The sequence below is a fragment of the Chrysemys picta genome, chromosome 8 (assembly GCF_011386835.1).
Source record: "Chrysemys picta bellii isolate R12L10 chromosome 8, ASM1138683v2, whole genome shotgun sequence".
Taxonomy (NCBI): domain Eukaryota; kingdom Metazoa; phylum Chordata; order Testudines; family Emydidae; genus Chrysemys; species Chrysemys picta.
In genome coordinates, this window is record NC_088798.1 from 51,011,577 (window position 1) to 51,036,423 (window position 24,847).

General features: G+C 40.6%; 1 long non-coding RNA gene across 1 annotated transcript; it reads right to left on the reverse strand.

The window, feature by feature from the left end:
* Window positions 1-19: 19 nt before the first annotated feature.
* Window positions 20-23,840, reverse strand: LOC135973295 (uncharacterized). The gene is made up of 4 exons (XR_010590104.1): window positions 23,434-23,840; window positions 11,197-11,335; window positions 10,188-10,291; window positions 20-481 (listed from the first exon to the last, which is right to left on the reverse strand). It is a non-coding gene; the product is annotated as an uncharacterized LOC135973295 (long non-coding RNA).
* Between the last annotated feature and the right edge of the window lie 1,007 nt (window positions 23,841-24,847).

Sequence of the window (24,847 nt, forward strand, 5' to 3'; positions counted from 1 at the left end):
AGGGTAAAAAGTGATTTAATTTTCTTTTTGAAAATGTCACCTGGAAAAGGTAACACATGAATATACTAACTCAACCAAGAACACAGGATCAGAGAATATGGGTTAGCTTATTAAGTCTTATTTCTTATATTATTTCATTGGTTTCAAAAATACAGTCCAGTGTTGCCAGGTGCATGAAGAATTGTAAAATCTGCTCACTGACCTTTCTGATTAGATCAAGGTCACATCATGCTACATTACAGTGGCTACCACTACTGTAAACCACATCTTTGTATTTTCTTGTCTTTGAACTATCATCTCATTTCTTCAGCCTATTCATCTTTAGACACTCTTGCTTTCACTTTCACAGTGAGATACCTGCCGGAAGATAATGATTTGGTACGTTTTCTCTGTCCTTTGGATTGTAAGTCACAGATACTTGTCACCCTGTTCTTTGTGGTGATATGAACTTCCATGAACTTTCTGTTTGGTGAACAAGACCCTGTAAGACAGAAAATTTACTATCATTCACCTGTTAAGCTCCTTTATGGCGTCTTTTGCTCTCCTCTACTGGATGGGTTCATTTTAGTGGCTTAGATGACTATGACAGAGAGAGAAACTGTTGGTGCCGGTAATCACTGAATGCTCTGATTTAGTCTATCACTGAAGCAGTCATATGAAGATGATATAAACTAATGTCATTCAGCATGGAAGAGGAGGGAAAGGCTGGCTTTTTTCTATTATTTTTGTTAACAGAGGTGGACACAGGGAGTCTGTCAGATTTTTGCAGCTGGAAATGTAGTTCAAAGACAGGCCACTATTTTTATTGTATATAAATCAATGTATTCATGAGGAATAAATGATAGGCTTTTACTGCTCTGCAATGGGAAGGGAAATTGAATTCAAGAGTCCAAATTCTGCCTCTTTCTTCCCCCCATGTAGTACCAATGTCTTCAAAACTATTGCATGGGGGTGTGAAAGTAAGTACTGAACTTCTCCCAATTAATCTGTCTAATATCATTTGTAGAGAGATAAATCCACAATAATTCCACTAGTGTCCATGGAATTACCCGGTACAAACCTGTGTAAATTCAAGATCAGCCCTCATAGAGTACGTCTACATTGGAATAAAAGACCCTCAGCATAGCCATGGCTGGCCTGACTCAGCTGACTCAGGCTCCTGGGGATCAGGCTGTGAGAATCTTAAATTGTTGTGTAGATGTTCGGGTCTGGACTGGAGCACAGGCTCTGGACCCCTGACTCCTCTCAGGCTCCCAGAGCCCAGGCTGCAGCCCAAGCATGAACCTCTACAGAGCAATTTTACAGCACTGCAGGCTGAGCCTGTAAGCCTGAGTCAGCTGACCTGGGCCATTCACTGCTGTGCATTCATGAAGTTACTCCAGATTCATGCTCATGTAAAATGAGACCAGAATCTGGTCCATTAGGGTAGACTCTAACAACTGGGCTTATTTTATCAGGGACTGCTGTGGAATTAGTTTCTGCATTTGGAGGCAAGAGAAACAGAGGCATTTACCAGAATGGGGAACATTTAATTCATGCTCTCTGACCCAAATCTCAAATTACATGGATGTAAATCCATTGCATTAAATCACTGAAGTTGCACAAATGTAAACAAAGGCAGAATTTGTCTCTATACTCCACACGGTTTGAAAGCATGATTTATCTGAGTATACAGCAAAAGAGCAGTGATCAGCTTTTCTGTGTAAAGGGATGATTATTATAGCAACTACCACATCATATAATAAACTATCATATGTCTCCATTCTGAGACAGAGCACATTTTAAAGATACATCCTCACTAGTATTCATTTTAATTACAATGGATGTTAAAAGTTTACAACTAATGTATTGCCATTTGAACATCATTTTTGTTCTATTAAGCATTTACTGTTCTGTTTTCCTTTCCAAAAGTTTTTGAAGAGAATATAAATTAATTGGAATTATTTATTAAGAAAGAAAAAATGGTATGCAAGTGCCAACTGGATTGTGTGTGTTTGAGAGGGAGGTGGCACTTTACTTCAGTATCCTTTTACTACTTCTATAGAAATACAGCAAATGTTCTCAACCAGTATTTCAGCAACAGTTTCTGTGGAGGAAAATGTAGCTATTACTTTGTGATCAGAAACTGTAACAGAAACAGGTAAAAATGTGCTCCACATGCTAAATTCTACTTTCATTTACCCAGTATAATTGAAAACTAAATCTACTGAAGCCATGAAATGGAGTTCCATGTTTACAATGAATTGTTGCTCAGATCTATATATTTTCATTAATTAAGCCTCTATGACACCACCTAGCCTTGTCTAGTCATTGGGACAGATTCTCCATATGACTTATCCCGTTTGAGCTGCTCAGATGCTATAAAGGGGACAAATTCTCTCTGCAAATGGACACTGGAGAATTCCCTTGGCAGAGGAAGACTTTCCATTAGTATGAAGTAGGATCATACACCAGCTGCCATTACCTCTCAATCTATCCTAGTAGACATGCCAGAGGAGGAAGTGTGGAAGAGCTGAGCTATACTTCATGGGTCCTCCACTGGCTTAGGTCCCTCAGACTCTAGGCTGCTTTAATTTATACCAAGGTTGGCATTAGTGAAGGCCACCCCAGGAATAAGGAAGCCATAATAGGCTTCCGGATGTCCTCCCCTTCTCCAAACACTCATCTGCACTGAGTAGAGTTCAGACACTGGGGAGAAGCTTGACAGTTGTTTTTATTTCTAATCAGGGTACAAAAATATGGTGAAGAGCAGCAGATGGAAAACAAAGACCTCTTTAGAATTTCACTACAGTTCTAAAATTAAGAGAGAACATCACATTTCCTCTGTCCTCTCTCACTGCTCTAGCCAGTGATCTGGAACCTGATTTTGCACCCTTGATATCACTTACAATATTTTCATTGGCTTTAATGAGTACAGGACTGGTCCCCTATTTTATCCATCCTTTCTACAGTTCAATCTAATTTAGTGATTTGATTAAAAGCCTAGCAGAGGATATAAAGCATTCAAGCAAAGTTTAGTCAGTATGGCAGTTTATCATTATACAGATGGTGGATAAACCTGTCTATTCAATTGTATCAAAATTCTGGGGAAATTATTAATAATACCTAAAATGCTTTCCCCTCCTACTTTCTGTTTTTTTCTATTAAAGGTATATGCTATCACTAAATGTAATTAAACTTGTAATATTAATTAATAAATCTAACCCCACAACTTTGTTTTGTATAACATTTTTCTATTCTATAGAATGAATAAAAATTGATGGATGCAAATTATTACTACAAGCTTGAATTCTACTCTAACATGAGTATCATCATGACAGTGATTACTGAAGTTCCATCAAGAACTGTCTTCTCTATACTACATTAATATTTTGTGTACATTCTGTATATTTAAGTCAGGATATATTTTGTACACATGACAAAGCATAGGTATTCGTGTTTAATGACTTAGCTGTGCTATTGCATCATCATTACTGAAAAAGTTGTAATATTCTATAAATTTGTTTATTGAATGCAACAACCAAAACCGAATCCCGAAGGCCACATTAATGCAATGCAATTATATCTCAAGGAATTATCATTTTGTTTTGCATATCTACACCAGGAACATTAAAAAGGTTTATGGCTTATTATTTTGTGACCATGTTCAGATTATGGTAAAGGTGTGTAATTTTGTATTAGTGGTGTACAGTTATAAGCAAAATTTTGGCTGTTGCCTAAATAATGCAAAGTTCATTTTCTGAGTTTAGGGGGCCAGAATCCGCCCCATGATAGGGAAGACAGCTTAATCAGATTCCTGTACCCATTCACCCAGTCTCTACAGACCCTGATATGGAGATTGTGTCTAGTAAAAGGGAGGCATGGCTGGAAAGCCTCTGCACTCTCGCTATTCCTGGCTGCCTGAATTCACCCTGGGGCCATAGGCAATTGAGATGGGATAGGGAAGATCGGAGTCTGCTCTAAATTATCCCAGGGGCAAAATGCTGCCCCTCTTAACCCCAGAATCAAGGCGCCACAAAGGTAGCATGAAGACAGCTTACCTTCCTTTTCTCTTGTGTCTTGTGCTTAGGACAGTTAGGCCAGATATTAAGAAGCCAAGGCACGGAAACCTAAATATTTTGTATCATACTCATTTACTAGAAGATACTTTCTGCGACACAAGGCTATTTTCCAAGTGCAGTGTATTACCAGTTATTATAACTAATTATTATAATTTGGGGGAATTTCTATGGCCTTTGTTTTTCATGAAATTGGACTAGATAATCACAATGGTCCCTTCTGGCACTGGAATCTATGAATTTATTATTTATTTCTAAATTGCCAGCACTAGTATACTTAGTAATGCTGCACAAAACAAAAATAAAGGCACAGGCTCTTTCCTAAGGAACTTACAATTTGCAACGCAATGATCAGTTAAGAACTCTCTGAGAGAGACATGATGACTAAGAACTTAGAACTTTAAATATATACACATACAATCATCCACAGAGACGGTAGTGGTGATAGTGGCATATTGACGCGGGTGGTTAGCATTTCTTGGGCTGTGTGCGTGAAGTGAATTTCTATCACAGGTTTAGATGAAGAGAGGGTGGAACCTAATAAAATGAGATGGAGACAATTCAGGAAGAAGGAATGCTATAAAAGATAGTATGAAGGCAAGAGTGGGAGAAGGAAATGAAGGAGAAACCCATGAGGCTGATATTGCTGGTGAAGCAATGGGAGAAAGATAAGATACACTAAGAAACAAGAATAGCAGTAGAGGCCCTGATTCAGCAAGGAACTTAAGCGTGTGACTAACTTCAAAGTCACAGTATTACTCTATTATTATTTTTGATTCTTTTTAAGAAAAATGCATAACCAAGGTATTCCCCCAGAAAAAAACCAAAATAAACAAAACAAAAAACACAAATCCAGTCAATAAACAAGCACATTTAATTGAATACAATCATTTTGCTTAGCTCTTGTAGAAGGAATACAAACATACAAGTTTATTGTTTTAGGTTTTAGGTTTCTGTTTTCTGTCTCCATCCATTTTAAATTTTGACTCAGGAAAGGACTAGTGCATGACCATATGATCAGTATCATATTTCATCCTGCAGCATAAAGTTCTATTTTACTAAAATTCTACACTGAAAAATCACTTGGAAAGTGACAATAATTCCATTTGTATTATCTGCCTATAATGTTTATACCTTATTAATTATTATTATTGTCTTGTTTTGTAGGCTGCTAAAGCAAATAGCCTCCCTGTCTTACTGTTCCATTAAATCTTTTAATTTTGGAGGCCACATATTAGTACCATATGTCTACACTCTTATCTTTCAGTTATTAAGTGCTGTAGGACATTGACTGGGATCATTGATTTTTCTATGTGCAAGTTCTAATTGCTTATTTCCTGCATCAGTTGGCATAATTATTCAGTAATGATTTCCTTCCCCCCCCCGAAGAGGAGTATGTTATGATTTGGTTTCAGAGGGAAGCTGAAAGCAAGCCCCACAAAATAAAGAATGATTCCATAGAATCTTTATTAAATTATACCTATTTTTCAATTTGGGCCATCATAAAAGCAATATAATCTGCTGCTATAACACAGTGTTATAAAATGATAATATGAAAAGTCAAGAGTTCCTATCCTTTATATCCAGAATGTGCAACCACTCATCATAAAGGCATAGCTTTCATTTCAACTGAGTTTGCGACTTCTCAAAGATTTCAAAATGAAAACACACAATCATTTTAATATATCAATAAATTTAATATATGTAACCTAGTCACACCATTCACCAGTGGTCAAGGAAGCATAAATATTGCAATGTATGGTAGCACTTATTTTAATACACTGAGGACTGTTTATAAAATGTAAGATGACCTCTCAAGAAAAAGGTCTAATGCAAGGTTAGAATACCTGCCCTACCAGAATCCCCTATGGCAAAAAGGTAAAAAAAAATCTGAATACATAAGGATTAAGGACAGTTAATATTAGGCATAGGTTCCTGCATGGAATTTGAAATAGTTCAAGTATCAAGAGTATTTTGGGGCCTGGAGGGTTCAGAGAATAATTTTTAGTTTGTGAAATTTTCCCTCACCCTTTTATTTTAAAACCCCACCTCCTTAGGGTGATTCAGTTTATTAATTATTATTAGTTTATAAAGAAATGGAAGTCTGAGCTATGTTGTAGGGACAGAAATATCCCTTTCCCCCCTCTCACCAGAGGACAGGCTTGTAGACAGACAGATAGACAGGCTCAGATTTGGATTTCATTAAACTACTGAAGGTAATACAGGTGTACCTGAGAGCAGAGCTTGTTCCAGAATTCACTGGGAGCTGAGGGCACACAGCACTTTTGAAAAACAGGCCAAACATTCTTGGTAACCTAGCTGTATGAACGGTTGTGACTTCGATCTATACAGTGATTCCGGACAAGGCAGTATTTTTTTCTTGTGATATGTACTACTTCTACAATTCGTGACTAGTTTGTTTATCCTATGAGCACTTACAGTTGCCTTATGTGTTTTTTGAGTGACATTCTTTATCTAATCTTCATTCACTCTCACTTTTCACCTTGGTATGTCTGTACTGCAGTAAAAGACCCTTGGCACAACTATGGATGGCCTAGGTCAGCTGACGGGCTCATGGGGCTTGGGCAGCAGGGCTATAAAATTGCAGTGTAGATATTTGGGCTTGGTCTGGAACCTGGACTCTCAGACATCAAAAGTGGGGAGGGTCTCAGAGCCCTGACTCTAGCCAGAGTCTGAATGTCTATGCTGCTATTTTTAGCTTCACAGCCGGAGCCTGTGAGTTCGAGTCAACTGACCCAAGCTCTGAAACTTGGTGCTGCAGGTTTTTTATTGCAATGGAACCATATCCTAAGAGACCACACAGTTGCTATGCTACTTGAGACCTATTAGTCAAACAGCCCTGTCCGCTTATTAAACTGCTGACCTTGATCTCAACTACCACATATTTTAGCAGAAACATGATTACATTCAATTCCTGCTGCTTCTTTCTTAAGGAGATGCCTTAGCATTGCTCCACAGTTAAAGCTGCCTGGAGTTTGCTGCTTTAGTTCTGATTCAGCAAAGAACTTAAGCATGGGCTCAAAAAAGAATCTCATGCTTAAGCTACAATGAATTTCAGTTCAGCAAGATATTTAAGCACGGGCCTGACTTAAAGAATTTATATGCCTCTGTGACTTCTTATGTGCTTAAATACCTTGCTGAATTGAGTCTCAAGTGCTTTGCTGAATAAGGATGAATCTAAGCATGTGCTTAAGTGTTTTAGTGTATCAGGGCCTTAAAGAGAGTAGCAAGTTCCTTAATTAAACAGAGAAGTCGCAGAAATTATTCTCAAAGATGGACACTTTTTTTTAGACAACTACTATAGAATTCTAAAAGATTGAAAATCACTCCTTTTTGAAATTTTCCCACAGATTCTATTGTCAGGTCCCACTAACATAACAGTTTCAAAAGTTACAAACTTTAAATTTCACACAAAGCTTCAGAGACAGAAAAAGCATCTGTCAGGAATGGTCTAGATAATACTTATTCCTGCCATGAGACCAGGGGATTGGACTAGATGATCCCTCAAGGTCCCTTCCTGTCCTATGATTCTATTCTATGAAAAACAAAAGAAGATTATTCTTTGGGGGGAGGAGGAATGTCAACTTCCACACCATTTTTCAGCTTCTTTTTAAAAGCTGTTGTATTTTTCAACACTGTGTGTGTGTGTGTGTCTGTGGGTGGGTGTAGAGTGGTCAAACAGACTAACATGTCTTCATGGAGCACTTCTGTGCCTTAGCATCCCTACCCAGCCTCTCTCTGATTTCTTACTACAGCCTTTGGCACCCCTTACCATGCCTCTGTGCAGAACCGGCTCTAGGCACCAGCAAAGCAAGCACGTGCTTGGGGCGGCACATTTCCAGGGGCTGCATTCTGCTGTGCGGAGGGTTTGCATTCCCATCTGACCTGTTGCCAAGAGGCTTGCTTGGCTGATTGTGGCATGGCAGGCAGGCGAGCAGCAGCATGGGGGAGGGGGCAATTGGACAACCAGCCCTCAGAGCCAGGTGACTGCTCTGGAACAGGGGGAGCCCCTCCTCCGCCCTGCTCCATGTGTGCAGCTGCTGCTGTTCCTGTCCCCCCTCCTCCCCAGCCCTCTGTTCATCCCTGGAGTCGCCCCTGACCACTCCAGACTGGGAGCGTCCTCCTGTCTGCTCTACAGTGGGGGGGGGCTCCCCCCCACCTGTATACCCGATTTCCACTAAGTTGGGGTGACAGGACAGGGGGAATCTGTGTGTGCTGCTGCCTCTCTGGGTCTAGAGTTGCTGGCAGGTGCTTGTGTCTGAACCAGACATAGCTTGATCTGAGCTAATCAGTCCGAAACTTCTTCTCTAAAAGTATTCGAATTTATAACAAGAAATGATTTTTTCACTCCGAACACTGCTATAGCATTACGCATTCTTTTAACATTACTGGTATCAGTGTTTGTAATTGTGATTTTGTTAAAATTAAATGAGTATGCTAGTAGGAAATTGTTTTATTTCACTAACTACAAATTCTCTGTTTTCATTTTTTTTTAATTTTAAAAAGTCAAAACAAAACAAAAACATTGCAAAGTGAAAATATGTGAAAAACCCAATGGGGGGGGCAATGTTTTTTTTTTTGCTTGGGGTGGCAAAAAACCTAGAGCCGGCCCTGCCTCTGTGCCTACAATGTTACATGGAGGTGAGGATGGAATGAATGTTAAAGTTGTTCAATTAGCAATTTCCTTGATTATTTTTTAGTGATTTCATGGTAGAAAATGCACTCGAACAACCTTAAATTAAGCTCCCACAGCTAATTTTGTGTGTGTGTGGGAATCAGACAAACTTATCTCCCTGGCCAGATGTGTATTTATTGTTCATCCTTCCCAGTAAACAAGATTCCCATGTAGATTTCCTACAGATTAATTTGGAATCCCAGTTAACAACTATTGCCTGCAATGTTTCTTTTTCATATTAACAATGAATGTAGTATGTTTCATTTCTATTCTTCCCGTTAGTAGACTACTGTTCATTCCCACAATTTCCTGAACAATAAGAGAATTGGGGGTGGGGGGGAAGAATCAAACCAGATGTGTTATTTCATTTGAGGTTTACAAGCACCAAATCTTAATTATTTTTTGTTTTTGAGAATAATTAATTGTTTTAAGCCCCATCAGAATATATCTAATCATTTTTCTGTCTTCTGTCCTCATTAATTCTCCAACGTTCCCATATACACTAAAGTGCATGTGTGCCGATGGTAGAAAGAGACAGCTGTTGTTATTATTCAAAGGTCTATTAAAAATGTACCAGAAAAGAATATGAAATGAACAGACTAGCTTCACTAAGGTAGAAGATCTTCTTTGTAAGTTTCATAAAATGTAATACTCATTAAAAGTTTTTATAAAGCTTTCTGTAAGCTAGAAGCAAGCACCGTACTTGCAGGAATTTTAGGAACTCCTCTATACAGCTCTGCCATTGCATCTCAGGCCTAGCAGATCACAGTCACCCCATCTTTATGGTAACTTCTGCTGTATAATATCAGTGGGCCAAATCCCCACATCCCTCATACACTTTCATAGCATGAATGGCTGAGACAGGGGCAAGGAGACATTGTTCTGCCTCTCATTCCATGGATTTTACCTGAACATTGTAGTATAGACCCAGGCTTTATTACCTTTCCTGTAAAGCCTATTTCAGGATTCCAAGGTACTATGCAGCAAGGATGAGTCCTCAGTGGTTGAGTGCAATGCAGCTGAGGGTACTGAAATTCCAGAGCTGGAATGGACTCACAGGGTCTCCAGGCAGCTGCCCTTGGCTTCCCATTGAGCCTAGGATGGGCAAATGGGATATACCTCCTTTTCTATAGAGAAACAAACCCTGCTCCCTGGAAGAATAATCTTGTGGAACCTCAGTGAGGGAAAGCCCATGGAGATTTCCTCCCACAACTTTTAACACAGCAGGAGGATGATCTAGCCCAATATGAGGACATGAATAGCTGTCAAAGCTCCTCAAATCAGACCTCATTTGTCATTTACATTATGGCTATGCAGAAAAAAAAGAAGTATATTCTTAATTCACTTTAGCTAACCTGCATTAGCTAACTCTTGTTATAATAGCAATTTATTTGCATTTAACTGAAGGTAAAACATGAAATTTACTATATTACCTGAAAATAAAACACTCATTCTGTGCTTGGCATCCAGTCAAAATTCAGGCTGTACAAAGCTACTTTATCTCGTCCCTTTGTCCTGCGAGTTCTGTGCTGCACCTCTAAGCAGAGACAAGTAATCATGACCAAATGGACAGATATTTTATACATAGTTACTTTCCTGTTTTCTCTTTTATACAGTACCAGAAATATTGTGTTATAGTCTCCACTGATAGTATGAGGGCCATCGGTTTAACTATTCAGGGCAACTGAACACCTATATTCTATGGTCTACCAAGGGGACTCACTTTTAGGCTTCTGGCTCCCTGGCTGTCACCTCTATTGGGTGGAAACCCCTTTCTCTTATCCTTCTGAGTGGGTTTGTTCCAGTTCCCTGCCTACACTGTATTATTCCCAACAAGCCAGACTGCCTAAACTGGCCAGAGTCTGTGCTTTTTGCTTTCTCCTCAGAGGCTATAAACATAATAGCCCACAGATATAAGTTATCATACAGCACTTTCTAAGCCAGCACATTTATTCTTAAAGCAAAAGCATTAGAGAGAAAACATATTAAAAATAATAAAAGAATATATACACATGCTAATAAGCTTACCTGAGATTATCCTCAACTCCAACAAGGGCTTCAAACCCCACCAAAACTGTTTTCTGTTATTACAGATTCAAAACTAGCACACCCATGCTTAGGTTAGTATTTCCTCTGTACAGCGTGGGCCTTTCATCTTCAAGTTCTGGGAACAGGTAATCAGTAGAAAATGATTCCCTCCTCAAGACATAGCTTCAAAAGGCTGGGCTTTTGTATAACTAGAGGTAGGAATTTGCATTTTTCTCCCCCTAGAGATTGCTCAGGCAAACAACTTAACACGGTTTGTCCAAACTTCCACTCTTGTCTGGCCGACAGTGTAGTCCTTTGAAGTTCATAACACTTCGGGGGGGGGGGGGGGGGGTCACAATATCACAATATTATATAACTTTTGCATTTAATACAATGGACTCCAAAGATACTTACACTTAATTCAATCAGGCTTTTCAAGGCTATTGCAGGAAATTGCCATCAAATCAGTTGTAAGTGCCCAACTCTGCCGCCACATTCACTTCATTAGGATAATTTCAGACTAGGTAAAGTGACCTGCTGATAAGAATGGGCTCTGCAGAAATTGAGGGGGAAACAAAAATTTTTGTTCCTGAGATTTTTGTATTGCTGCAGATGTAAACTTCATATTATTCATTGGTTATCTAGTGGGAGAAAGCTGTGCCGGAAATTCAAACAGTTATTTCACTGGACAAAACTTTCAAATTGATTTATAAATTGCTGTGCATGAACTGCCTCAGCATGGGGACATTGGACTAGATGATCTCTCGAGGTCTCTTCCATCCGGATGGTTCTGTGATTTAGTCTATGATTAGTTTCTAATATTTGGCTTTTCTTTCCTTTTCTTACTGGATGGTGCTGGAGTAGGAGAGCACAGGAATTGATTAACAATGCATAAACAATATTGAAATGTGGGTGGGGTCATTCTGTTTTTTTCAACAATTTGGTATTTTTATTATATGTATGATTCCTTACTAGATGAGGACAGAGTTAAGAACAGCTGCGTAAAATGTTCACAATAAAGTTGGATGTAATTTACCTGAGTTTCAGTTTCCTTGCAAAGTTTAAACTCAGACCAGATTCTCTGAAAGATTCACTAAGGTTCACAAATCTTTCAGGTGAACTTGGATCCTGTTTTGAATCACTCTAGGCTGATTTTGTGGCATTTGGAATAATTATGCTTAAGAGCCTGGAGACAAGCAGCTAAAATCAGACAATTTCATGTCTGCTTTGAGGACAGATGAGTCCCAACAGACCAATTACTCAAAATTCATGACAAAGATATCAAGAAAGTTAGACCCTGGAATAAAATATCACACAATAGACCCAATGATATATGGAAATTGAGAGTGGTGAAAGAGCCCAGACAAGCTTCTAAACAGATAGTAATTTTGCTGCACCCAAGCCACCTTCTACCATGTACTGTGAGATCTGTATATTTAAGAGAATAACATAAATTTGTATAACTTCATCTATTCCAGATGCCTTATAGACCAGTGCTGAAGATGCCAAGGGTACAATCCTAGCCCCTTTGAAGTCAATGGGGCCAGGAGATCACCCCAAGCATATGCTTGATGTAAATTAAATTAAATTAATGGAGATATCCCATCTCCTAGAACTGGAAGGGACCTTGAAAGGTCATCGAGTCCAGCCCCCTGCCTTCACTAGCAGGACCAAGTACTGATTTTGCCCCAGATCCCCAAGTGGCCCCCTCAAGGATTGAACTCACAACCCTGGGTTTAGCAGGCCAATGCTCAAACCACTGAGCTATCCCTCCCCCCGTATGTATATCTAGCTCTAACAACCATTTGAAAATACAAATATATAGTTAGTTATTGGATTTAAAAAACCTGCTTCATTAAACTTCATTCAGCAGAACTGGAGTCTTCACTAAGTCAGAGAAAGTTTAGACTAATTTTCAAAGAACTCCACCCACTCAACTCTTCCAATTAGATATTGACTGCTAGGATACCTCACCAATGAAACACAAGACAGAAGCACTGTATATCAGAATATGCATTGGCTGAACATACCCAAAGGACAGGATTTTTTAAAATAAGATTAACCCTTTCATGTATGTTGCATACACCACAGGTCTATGCTGTTGCATTTAAACCATGCGGAGTTTGTGATTTTGCATCGCTTAGACATGAAACCAGGGGGATCCAGGAGGCTCTGACTAAAGCTGGTTGAAAATTGTGAAGAAAATATAATAATAATGGAAACTGGCAAATAACTTTTGGCATTTTTTGTTGCAATTTTGAAATGTCAAAATATTGTATCCAGTCTAGTTTTGATTGTTTGGCTTTGAAATTCTATCTCATACTCACAATGAATAGAAAATCCAATGAGAAAAACATGCATTCATATGGATTTAAATCAAATTGAATGTTTGCAGGAACCCATCTGAAACAAAACTGCTACATTTCTCACACCTTATTTAAAGCTTCTTCAAACCCTGGGATGTTCCAAGTTGACAGTGCCTCTTTAAGAACAATAATACTAACTCACATTTTACCACCCATTTAATATTTGCATATATTTATGAAAATTTTGTGTCAGTGCAGCAATATATATTATAAAATGGTCAACTGTAAGTAAATATATATATTGCAACATCTTTCATGTACATTCTGTTTATTTATACATATATTTACTTATACTTGCACGTTTTATAATGTGCTGTGTACTTTTTATAATGTTGAAAGCTTGCAAACTGTTAAACTATTTTTATAATGCTTACATTTATAACAATTCACAATGAATGTCAAATGAACATATTGAGAATTGTCACACAAATTAAAATTTAAAATGAAAGTTGGCAAAAGAGAGCAGTTTTGGAGAGAAAAAAATCTAAGATCTGAAAACTTATTTGCATAATCTGGCATCACTAAGGTCTTCTGAGTGTATTTCTTTCCATTTCTGTCTCTGTTAATTCATCTTTAAAAAAAAAAAAAAGAATATGTTCCCATTATTCAAGAAAAAGCCAATGTAGCTATCTGACTGTCATTACAGAAATGCAGTCACACTGTTCACAATCATTTATTAATAACATTCTCATTTTCATAAAGTACAGGACAAATGGAGCCTGAAGGTATGGAGCTAGGTCCAAAAAATACTTTGATTTCACAATAAATTTATACCTGGAGGACCAAACAGTACAGTTCTGTATTGGCTGCAATTTCTTGCTAGCCTTTATTTTCAGTTCCAAACTCCCGTTTTTAATCTAACAGTCCTAGTTTTAACAGAATACAAAACACCTCTGAACCTCAAAGTTCTAGATGTGTGAGTACTGTGTAATATCCATAATATTCTTTTTCTTCAAGTTTGATGATAAATATAATATTAAAATCTTTGATTTCCTAAGAGTAATACAAATAATAATTATACAAAACCTACAGAGTCATTTGATGAATCACAGTGCTGAGTAAATGATATCTTTTTATTTTACTTTAGTGAGGTCAATACAATATGTCTTACTATCCCATGTTGCATTCTATTATGTAACACTACTCCAGAACTGGATCTGTTTTTCAGTGAGATGGGGGAATATTCCTGGGCCCCTGTGCATACAGGACCTATCTGGAAGATAGAGAAGGCTGGGATCACAGTAGGGAAGACTAGGAGTAGCTTGGCAAAGGGACTTGGACTGGGAACAGTGGGGTGGATGGAAGGGAATGAGGCAGTGGTACGTGAGAGAGAGCTAGTGTGGAGAAGAAGAACTGGGATTGGGTGGGCAAATAAAACTGGGACTGGGAGCCAAATGTTGTAGGAGGACACTGAGACTGGACAAGGAGCCTGGAGAGAGAAACTGGGAATGGGAGTCTGTAAGGACAGGGAACATAGGTTATGGGGTGACTGGAGGCCAAGGTATGTAGAGAGAGACATATCAGATAAAGAGCTGTGAGAGGGGGATTGGGGTAGTCTGGGCAAAGAGACTGGGGACCAGGAATTGTAGGGTAGGGAACTGAGAATGAATTTCCTAGCAGACTGGGACTAGGAGGAGGAAAACTAAGATTGGGATGGGGAGTCCAGAGAGAGAGAACACTGAAACAGGCTAGGCAAGGATACTGAGGCCTGGTCTACACTACGAGTTTAGGTCGAATTTAGCAGCGTTAAATCGAATTAAGCCTGGACACGTCCACATGACGAAGCCCTTTTTTCGACTTAAAGGGCCCTTTAAACCGGTTTCTTTACTCCACCTCCGACGAGGGGATTAGCGCTGAAATTGGCCTTCGCGGGTCGGATTTGGGGTAGTGTGGATGGAATTCGACGTTATTGGCTTTCGGGAGCTATCCCACAGTGCTTCATTGTGACTGCTCTGGACAGCATTCTCAACTCAGATGCACTGACCAGGTGGACAGGAAAAGCCCCGCGAACTTTTGAATTTCATTTCCTGTTTGCCCAGCATGGAGAGCACAGGTGACCACGCAGAGCTCATCAGCACAGGTAACAGAACGAGTCCCAGGATCGCAAAAGAGCTCCAGCATGGACTGAACTGGAGGTACGGGATCTGCTTGACATATGGGGAAATAAATCAGTGCTAGCTGAACTCTGTAGCAGTAAACGAAATGGCAAAATATTAGAAAAAGTCTCAAAGGCCATGAAGGACAGAGGCCATAACAGGGACGCACAGCAGTGCCTCGTGAAAATTAAGGAGCTAAGGCAAGCCTACCACAAAGCCAGAGAGGCAAACAGAAGGTCCGGGGCAGAGCCACAAACATGCCGCTTCGCGGAGCTACATGCCATGCTAGAGGTGCAGCTACCACGACCCCAACCATGTGCTTTGACTCCATCAATGGAGAATCACGCAACAGGGAAGCGGGTTCGGGGTACGAGGAAGATGATGATGAAGACAATGAAGACAGCTCATAACAAGGAAGCGGAGAAACCAGTTTCCCCAACAGCCAGAATATGTTTATCACCCTGGACCTGGAACCAGTAACCCCCGAACTCACCCAAGGCATGCTCCCAGACCCTGAGGGCACACAAGGGACCTCTGGTGAGTGTACCTTTGTAAATATTACACATGGTTTAAAAGCAAGCGTGTTTGATGATTAATTTGCCCTGGCAATCGCGGCCAGTACAGCTACAGGAAAAGTCTGTTAACGTGAATGGGGATGTAGTGGAAATCCTCCAGGGACATCTCCAGAAAGCTCTCCTTCATGTACTCCCAAAGCCTTTGCAAAAGGTTTCTGGGGAGGGCTGCCATATCCCGTCCGCCATGGTAGGACACTTTACCATGCCAGGCCAATAGCACACAGTCTGGAATCATTGCGTACAAAGAATGGCAGCATATGGTCCCGGTGTTTGCTGGCATGCAGACAACATCCATTCCTTATCTCTCTTTGTTATCCTCAGGAGAGTGATATCATTCACGGTCACCTGGTTGAAATGGGGTGATTTTATTAAGGGGACTTTCAGAGGTGCCTGTTCCTGCTCGGCTGAACATAAATGTTCCCCGCTGTTAGCCACGCGGTGGGGGGAGGGGTGAAGTGATCATCCCCAGAGAATTGAGTGTGTGGAGGGGTAGTTGGGTTTGTGCTGCATGTTAACCCGGAAACCCCAGTCCCTCCTTTTACATTGCAAACCCATTTTAAATGGCCAACCCAATGGGTGCTTGGTATGGGAAATGAGGGCGCTGCTGTTTGAAACCATTCCCACATGTTATGAAGGTTAACAAAGCCAAAAGACTGTGGCTTACCATGGCTGCCTGCAAGTTGAATTCTGTTGCCTGGCACTGCGTGAGTGATCTCTCACACCAAACCGGCAGGCCCTCAATATAAGAGGAAAAATGCGAACTTGTAACGAAAGCACATGTGCTGTGTAATGTGAACAGCAAAATTTAATGTGAAAGAGTGTACCCATTGTTCTCTAAAATGTGTCTTTTTAATCACCTCTCCCTTCTCCTCCACCAGCTGCAAATGTTTCTCCTTCTCAGAGGCTAGTGAAGATTAGAAGAAGAAAACAGCGGACTCGGGATGATATGTTCTCGGAGCTCCAGATGTCCTCCCATGCTGACAGAGCACAGCAGACTGCGTGGAGGCAGTCAATGTCAGAGTGCAAAAAAGCACAATATGAACGAGAGGAGAGGTGGTGGGCTGAATCGTGGGCTGAAGAGAGCAAGTGGTGGGCTGAAGAGGATAGGTGGCGTCAGCTTGCTATCAGAAGGCAAGAGTCGATGCTCTGGCTGCTGGAGCATGAAAGTGATATGCTCCAGCGTATGGTTGAGCTGCAGGAAAGGCAGCAGGCGTAGAGACCGCCGCCACGGCCCCTGTGTAACCAACAGCCCTCCTCACCCAGACACCCAAGAACGCAGTGGGAGGCCTCCGGCCACCCAGCCACTCCACCCCAGATGATTGCCCAAGCATCAGAAGGCTGGCCTTCAATAAGTGTTGAAGTTTTAAACTACAGTGTGTCCTTTTCCTTCCCTCCTCCCCCACCCCTCCTGGGCTACCTTGGCAGTTATCCGCCTAGTTGTGTGATGAATTAATAAAGAATGCACGAATGTGAAGTAACAATGACTTTTTTGCCTCTGCAAGCGGTACTCAAAGGGGGGAGGGGAGGGTGGTTAGTTTACAGGGAAGTAGAGTGAACCGGGGGGAGGGGAGGGTTCATCAAGGAGAAGCAAACAGAAGTTTCACACTGTAGCCTGGCCAGTCACAAAACTGATTTTCAAAGCTTCTCTGATGCGCACCGTGCCCTGCTGTACTCTTCTAACCGCCCTGGTGTCTGGCTGCGCGTAATCAGCGGCCAGGCGATTTGCCTCAACCTCCCACCCCACCATAAATGTCTCCTCCTTACTCTCACAGATATTGTGGAGCGCACAGCAAGCAGCAATAACAATTTGAATATTGGTTTCGCTGAGGTCTATCCGAGTCAGTAAACTGCGCCAGCGTGCTTTTAAACGTCCAAATGCACATTCTACCACCATTCGGCACAGCCTATAGTTGAACAGGTCCTGACTACTGTCCAGGCTGCCTGTGTTTGGCTTCATAAGCCATGGCATTAAGGGGTAGGCTGGGTCCCCAAGGATAACTATAGGCATTTCAACATCCCCAATGGTTATTTTCTGGTCCAGGAAGAAAGTCCCTTCCTCCAGCTTTTGAAACAGACCAGAGTTCCTGAAGATGCGAGCATCATGTACCTTTCCCAGCCATCCCATGTTGATGTCAGTGAAACATCCCTTGTGATCCACCAGAGCTTGCAGCAGCATTGAAAAGTACCCCTTGCGGTTTATGTACTCGGTCGCTTGGTGCTCCGGTGACAAGATAGGGATATGGGTTCCGTCTATCGCCCCACCACAGTTTGGGAATCCCATTGCAGCAAAGCCATCCACTATGACCTGCACGTTTCCCAGAGTCACTACCCTTGATATCAGCAGGTCTTTGATTGTGCTGGCAACTTGGATCACAGCAGCCCCCACAGTAGATTTGCCCACTCCAAATTGATTCCCGACTGACGGTAGCTGTCTGGCGTTGCAAGCTTCCACAGGGCTATCGCCCCTCACTTCTCAACTGTGAGAGCTGCTGTCATCCTGGTATTCTGGCACTTCAGGGCAGGGGAAAGCAAGTCACAAAGTTCCGTGAAAGTGCCCTTACGCATGTGAAAGTTTTGCAGCTACTGGGGATCATCCCACACCTGGAACACGATGCGGTCCCACCAGTCTGTGCTTGTTTCCTGGGCCCAGAATCAGCGTTCCACGGCATGAACCTGCCCCAGTAACACCATGATTTGCACATTGCTGGGGCCTGTACTTTGTGAGAGGTCTATGTCCATGTCAATTTCCTCATCACTCTCGTCGCCGCGCTGCAATCGCCTCCTCGCCTGGTTTTGCTTTGTCATGTTCTGGCTCTGCATATACTCCAGGACAATGCGAGTGGTGTTCATAGTGCTCATAATTGCCTCAGTGATCTGAGCGGGCTCCATGATCCCAGTGTTATGGCGTCTGGGCTGAAAAAAGGTGCGAATCTATTGTCTGATGGAGGGAGGGAGGGGCGAGTGATGACATGGCTTACAGGGAATTAAAATCAACAAAGGTGGTTGTGCATCAAGGAGAAACACAAACAACTGTCACACAGAATGCCCCCCCCCCCAAAGATTGAACTCAAAACCCTGGGTTTAGCAGGCCGTTGATTTCACGGTGGGAGGGGGAAGCAAATGAATACAGAACAAATCTGGTCCATCTATCTTTTACATCTTAGGCTGGCAGCAGACGGTGCAGGTGCTTGGCAGAAGATGCTGTATTATGATTGTTAGCCATCATCGTCAAGACGGTTCAATAGGACTGCTGGCAGGACTGAGTCTCCAGGAGACAAAATATGTCTGCCCAGGTGCCTCTGACCGAACTCACTGAGAAATACGAAAATGATGGATACCAATCGTAATACACCATCTACTGCCAAAAGGCAAGAAGCAGCTGCTGTATAGCAATGCAGCCCCACATCTGCCAGCACCCAGATAGCCGATGACGGCTACCAGTCATACTGCACCGTCTACTGCCAAAAGGCAATTAGCTGCTGCTTTGTAGCAATGCAGTACTACGTCTGCCGGCACCCAGATGACATATGGTGACAATGAGCTGAGCAGAGCGGGCTCCATGCTTGCCGTGATATGTTGTCTGAATAGGTAACCCAGGTAAAAAGGCGTGAATCGATTGTCTGCCATTGCTCTGATGGAGGGGGAGGGGTCTGACGACATGTACCCAGAACCCCCCACGACACAGTTTTTGCATCATCAGGCATTGGGATCTCAACCCAGAATTCCAATGGGCGGCGGAGACTGCGGGAACTGTGGGATAGCTACCCACAGTGCAACGCTCCGGAAGTCGACGCTAGCCTCGGTACTGTGGACACGGTCCGCCGACTTAATGCACTTAGAGCATTTTATGTGGGGACACACACAATTGACTGTATAAAACCAATTTCTATAAAACCGGCTTCTATAAATTCGACCTAATTTCGTAGTGTAGACATACCCTGAGACTAGGATCAGAAGCTGAGGAATGAAGTCTGACATGATCTAGGTGAGGAGAATGAGATTGGGATGAGGAGTCAGAGGTGTTAAGAGACAGAACTGGGACAGGAACAGGTTGGATGGGACAGGGCAGAAGGGATCATGCTTGGGAGAACTGGCAGAAGAGGCTGCGCCCAGAACACCTAGAGCACACAGACCTCCAGAGCCTGAAATCAAACCTAAGATTCCTGAGTCTTTCCATTCCTCTGCTGTCAAGAAATATCTGTGAAACCCATTGGTAAACTGTGTCTCATCCCTCTCTAGTGCTGGCCAACACAGAAGGTGACCACATATTATTGCTATCAGTTCCAGTCCTGCTGATGAACTATGTGGATGTAGGTGTATTACAACTTGATGGATTTTATATTTTTTCAGTTTGCATTTTTTAAACCAAGGACATTATACACACATATTATTAAGGTTGAAAGGTTGAGTTTTTAAAGTTATGGAATACCAGAAATAAGGCTGCCTGTGCACACAGCCTCTCTGTGTCCCATACCCTTCTTGGTTTCTTCATAACTCTGAAGTATTGCCAACCTCACAGCCTTCAAAAATAATGAAATTCTGCAGTCAGGTTGTGAAGCTTTTCTCCATAACCATTAAACTTATTAGCTGCTCATGTACTCACAGGAGTACTCATGTACTGGAGGAGCTGGAGCTTTAAGAAAAGCATCAAATATCACAAGACTTGCAATGAAATCAGGAAAGTTGGCAACACTGGACTTCTGCTGCTTTTGGAGCTGTGAACACCTTCAGAATAGGGCACAATTCACTGTAAGTGAATTGAATGTACACGAAAGATGTTGCAATGGCAAGTAAAAGTCCCCTATTAATCCAGGGGTACACCACATGTTTTCACCATATGTCCCACTAATGCACCTCAAAACCAAGCTGGAATGAGCATCTCTTGGAATGTGAAGGTAGCTCAGTCTCTAGGTCCATTTGGTATTTGGCCTCTCTTCTGAGACTGTCTATTAGGGTCAAATCTGATGTGTGATTTCAAAAAATTCTTTTTTCCTTCATCTGTCCACTGAGATCTGGATTGAGAACTTCAGCTCTATTTCACATGGGTCTCAATAGCCATTAGATTAAAATAATTTTTAGTCACTATTCATCTATGTCAAATTCTAACCAGTAACCAAGAGGCTTTCCAATCACCCTGAGCCATCAACCTGTCTGCTTATCCTGTCAATATAACACAAGGTTAAAACTGGAAATACGTATGTCTTACAATTCACCTCCACACCTCTTTTATTCTCAAGAAACTCTAACCCAGTAAATTATTTTTAACAAATTCTGTTAAAATTAGATCACCCCAGCTTTTTGCTACCTCTAGTTGGCCAGATACAAGGGGAAAGTTCTCAATCTGCTATTCAAAGTAGCTGCTTAGATTGTTTTAGCTCCTTAGGTGAATATTTAGTTATTTCACGGTAACATCATTGGCCTGAGCAAACATGTCAGAAACTCCTTGAAAATTGCAATTATGGTCTATTCCGGCAAAATAAAAGTTCTATGAAGAAGACAACACTGATCCTGATCTGCACGTGACAAGCACTAAACACTAAGCTCAGGAGGCTGTGAAATGTTCAATGTTAGCTTAACTCTGCTATCACTGACAAAGACTGAAGCCAATGGGAACACTTTTGAAACTCCCCCCTACCAAAGCATGGGTGTTGTTAACCAAGGGAAATAAAATAGCTTCAATAAATAGAATGGATTTTTGTGATAAAATCATGACACACTGTCTCTGTCAATGATGTAGTGCTTTGAGAAATAATCTAAGGAAATGAACGCTGCAGTGAAAAACCTGAGATTTCCTTTTCAACATATTTGCTGCTTGTGAAAAGTGTCAGACTGACAACACTGGAAATTGAAGCCCTCTCTCTATCCACAGAACCAGTAAAGCAAAGGCAACAGGCAAGTAAATGTCCATACCAATCCATATTAACCTTGATGTACAGGAACTACCTTAAATGGGGATAAAAGTCTCTTTTTTCCATGTCTAAGAAAGCATAAAAGATAAGCACCCTTTGCTTCAACTGAGATGGTCACCAACTTCACCAATTATACAGTAGTTGTCTGTATGTAGAAACTGAAGCCATCTATTCAGTTAATAAAGTCTATCAAGCATCTAGTAGATGGTAAGAAATGTTAGGCCACTACCAACCTGGCTCAGGTCCAAACCAGTGACCCAGCTATGAAATATGCCCCCCTTCCTTTCATAAACTCTTTTTGCTAAGTTTAGGAGTCAGCTTCTGGATACAGCATATCCTGTAATGTATTAATTAAAAACAAATGTTCACACAAGGAGTACAATTTCAACTTGAGCAGTAATCACTGTAAAATAGTGGGAGGCAGCCATTTGCAGTTACTGAATTTCAGATTAAGTTATTTGAAATCCTTCCCTTTGGAATTTATTAGTCTTGTGTAAGCATAATAAACTGTCCTGTTTAGAGGAAAGTAATAGTAAGCATTTCCCCTGACACTCATAAAGTCTCCACTACTCCAGTCTCAGCATTTTAGAAAAAACTTAGCTCTTAATTCTCAGAAGCCAAATCAGAACACAGCACAATTGCTGTTGTTCTCATTCCCAGATTTTATGAATTCCCTTTTCAGCTCTAACAGCATAAGTCTATCTGTGTCTGAAGTCCTTCAAATTCCAGAACCCTCCCAGGCTGTGTTCAATTTAAAATCTCAGAATACAAACAAATATGTATTCAACTGGTGATTCAGATTGTGTAGAAAAGTAGCCTTCTGAAGTTCTTTTAGTAGAGCTGGTGAGGAATTTTTAACAAACATTTTTTCTATCCAAAAATGCCTCTTTGTTGAAACTGAATTAAGATGTTTTGACATTTTCAGGATGAAAAGGTTTTTTTTCCTTTTTCTTTTTTCAATAGGACTTTTCATTTCAGAATTTAAGCTAATTACGGTAGAAAATGTTTCAAGATCGAAAAATGAAAATTAAAATGAAATATTTCAAAATTATCTAAATAAAACATTTAAATTGACCTGAACTGTTTTTAAAATATATTTCCAGTTCACAAAAAAATTCAAGATTTTGACTTTGTATCCATTTGGGTTAGGGGGGAAATTGTGAAATCTCAAAAATTTTCACGATAGGAAATATTTCCCACCAACTTATATTTTGTAGAACCCTTGCTGATTTTCACTGTTACTTACACCTTTGTATTGTACAGAAAATATTTTTTAATTAACATACACTTAACATGTACAAATTCTTGAATAGGGGAAACCTGACAAACATCAAGATTTTACAACCCTTTCAAATTCTATTTTAGATTTACAATACAAACTGCTTGAGTTTTCAAAACTGTTTTCCATTCATTTAAACTTATCCCTTCCAGGAATGGTTTCATTAAAAAATAAGCAAACCTGTATTTCAAGTTCAGGTAAGACCTGTACTATGTATAGTCAACTCCCTAAAATCTAGCATGCTGCAAGATATTCCCTCTCTATAGCACATAGGTTGCACTTTCCCCCCTTTGGAATTTACCATTTCTTCCAGAAAACAGCCTCTCTCCCCACAGTGTTTTTATTATGGGTCCAATGGCTTAACCAAAGTAATTTTTAAAAGATAAAATAAAAGGAAGGAAAGAACTGAGACAGCCTCTGACTTACCCTCTTGAATTAGTTTTTGTAGTAAACATACACAAATTTCCATTAGTCTAGAAAACAATTTAGCATGTAGAGTGTTGTGTTCCAACAAACTGGAGTTTCTTGCCTTTAGGTAACAGTAAAACTAGAAGAAATTATCTGAATTTCAATTTATTAGCAAGTTTTTGTAATGATATTTTGATTTTTGGGGAGAAAAAAAGGATAGATCATTCAGGACTTTTTTGTGAAAAATAGTTCCTCATTTTTAACCAGTCTTGGTTAAGACTATACTTCACCACTAGTTATAAAGTGCCCTGTTTAATATGGTTAATATGCCTAAAAGACTTTCCTCTCTTTTTATCAGTTCACACTCCCTAATGGAGCAATCATTCCCAGCTAAACCCAGCCCCACTATCCTCTACCTGGGTTCCTCTCCAATCTCTGCACTGAGTGAGGGAGCAGTTCCCAGCTCTTTTCCACCTGTGACAAAGTGCAAGGTGTTAACAGTTGTACTCTGATATCTCTGGCACTAATTGGCACCCCCAGAGAGGTCTGGCTGGGGAATGAAATGCAATTAGCTAATCAGGACAACAGTCTGAGTGAGCTAAAGGATTAATTAGCCCATCAGCTGATGACTGATAAACAAGGCATAGGAAGGAAAGGCAATGAAGTGGGGCAGGGCTAGGTCTAGGAAGGGCAATCTCTTTTCTTTTCAGGCTCAGGGAAAAGGGCTGAGAATATAAGGGACATTGAAAATAATATTTCACAAAACTATAAGTCTAGGTGGTGGGATCTGAAATAAACAGCATGGCATGATGCCCAGCCAGTGGAATCTGAGTAGGTTTCTGTGGTGCAAGAAGGCAGGAATGAACTGTGCCTTGATGCACTATGAAGCTATGGATAGACTTTATACACACTTCCTTATGTTTTGTATGTGTAGCAGATTTTATATAAAGAGTTTTTCAATGCCATTTTTGTATTTGCATTTCTTATTGAATCCATCTGGGTAGGTATAGATCAGGGTGCATATTCACACTTATGGGCAAGGATCTAATGCTTGAAAGATAAGTAAATCAATCCAGAAATTAATCTTGTACCTTTTCTTTAACTACTGATTAAATGAGCTGGTTCATCTCATTGACTTTTCCCTTAAACTATACATTGTTTAAAAAGGTGTCTTCATATTAATCCAACTAGAATTTTAGAAGTTTCATGCTGATTTCATGAGGCTGAAGGGAGAGAACTCTTGTATATGTCCATTGTCTTAAATATGAATACTATTTCAGGTAAAAAATTAAAGTAATCCTGTAACAAACTGGACATACTTGATTAGTGGATAAACAACATATTTGCCTAATGAAAGTGGGTATACCAGACACCTGGACATCATAGTGTTGAAGTATAACAGCCCACATAGAAGAGACTAGAGTAGAAAAAG